Source organism: Oryx dammah, unplaced genomic scaffold, assembly GCF_014754425.2.
Source record: "Oryx dammah isolate SB20612 unplaced genomic scaffold, SCBI_Odam_1.1 HiC_scaffold_13, whole genome shotgun sequence".
Classification (NCBI taxonomy): Eukaryota; Metazoa; Chordata; class Mammalia; order Artiodactyla; family Bovidae; genus Oryx; species Oryx dammah.
In genome coordinates, this window is record NW_024070197.1 from 9,214,921 (window position 1) to 9,216,923 (window position 2,003).

Here is a 2,003-nt window from a genome sequence, read left to right on the forward strand (position 1 = left end):
CTTACTTCATAGTTCATCACAATTCAGAACTGAAGGGGCAGCTCCATGAATCGTATTGACCAGCTCACTTTCCTTTCCTTGTACATCTATATTTCAGTGTGGATGTCGTTGACAGTAAGAAAATGATTTACTTGTCTGGCTATTCTGCTGACCCAGAGACAGGGCCCCATGCTAGTTTCAGTCATGATTCCAATGCTGACTGTTGTGTTGTTGGGCCCTGGGCTCTGCTAGAGTATTTCACTGGCTTTGGCACCCACAACGCTCACCCCCGCCCCCGCCCCACCACTATGCCAAGGGAATGAGGTTTATGTCTACCCCAAGTTCTGTGCCAAGGAAAAGCCTCTGGGCTGGGAATTGGGGATCACTGGGCTCAACTCAAGAGTTCTCCTTAGGAGAAAAAAATATGGCTTTGGTGATCCCTACTGTGATCCTCAGTTTTCTTTTCTGTAAAATGGGAATTTTTAGCAATTGATTTAACAAACATACCAGACCCTTCAAAATAATTTACAAATATTAACTCATTTAATATTCATGATGGCCCTATGAAGCAGGTATTATTAGACCCATTTAGAGCAGAGGAAATTGAGGCACAGAGAGGCTATGCAAGCTGCCCAAGGTCACACAGCCGGCAGGACTCCACCCGGGTTGTCTCACACCAGTCTAGGCGAGGAGACCTTCCTGAACCGGCGGGGTGGTGAATTTGAGGTCCTGTCCGTCCTCACCCACCAAATATGCGCTCTGGGAGGTGCAGGGAGGCATTTAATGAACATTGTGGAATGAAAGGATAAGTGGGTATCTTAGCATGGCCACATCCCTTAGTGACCACCTGCGCCCTCCTGCCGTGCTCTGTTCGGGGAATTTTATTCGTGGTCAGGGCTTCAGTCCCAGTAAACCCGACCCTCAGGGCGAGCTGGAACCCCAAGGAGATGGCGGGTTTGGGCTGAGTAGAGGATCGAAGATAACTCATTCACGTCGGGGCACGGGCGCCCCCTAGCCGTAGAGTCCTGCTAAGACAGAGCCTCCGGGAAGCAGGAAACGTTTGCTTTGGGCCGAGTGGGATCTGGCATCTCAAAGTGCGTTGATAGCGGTTGTATTAGGTGGCAGTGTTTGAAAATCAGTGTATGATGCTGGCTGCCGTCTACCAGTGGCTTCCAAACTTTTCTTGCTGCTACTGCGAAGTCACTTCAGTCGTGTCCGACTCTGTGCGACCCCATAGACGGCAGCCCACCAGGCTCCCTCGATCCCTGGGATTCTCCAGGTAAGAACACTGGAGTGGGTTGCCATTTCCTTCTCCAATGCATGAAAGTGAGAAGTGGAAGTGAAGTCGCTCAGTCGTGTCCGACCCTCAGCGACCCCATGGACTGCAGTATTCCAGGCTCCTCCCTCCATGGGATTTTCCAGGCAAGAGGACTGGAGTGGGGTGCCACTGCCTTCTCCGAAACTTTTACCGTGATGCAAAGCTGCATAGTCTGGCAAAATACCTCTGTGATACATGGTATTCTCTACTGTTCTATTCGTATTTTTAAACACTGGTCAGAACCCTTTAAATTGATTCCCAACTCTGTAATGGGTGCCCATCTGCACCCATTTTTTTTCCAGCTCATAAAGATTATCATGGAGAAAGGGTTAGCTCCCAGATCCGACTCTCCACTACCAGGTCACCGCTCATTTACCTCCTGACTTCCCCTGGAATCTTGGCTCTGATAGCACAGTGCAATTGCTCAGCACCGGGTGCCCACAACTGTGCCACCTGGCCCCTTTGGCGTCACACTTTTTGGTGACAAGGACCATGGGGAGCTGGCACCTTTGGCTATTCTGTCACTGTCTACGTCCTAAATGGAAGTTAAAAGCGGGTCTTGTAACTCTACTAGTTCAATCAGTCTCATCTTGGCTTTGACCCTGTGTGGAAAGTGTGTGCTTGACTGTATTATGTTATCATTATTGCCTTTGGTCTAAGACTGCCCTCCCCCCAGCTTCTCCTTTCAAAGACCAGACACACATAA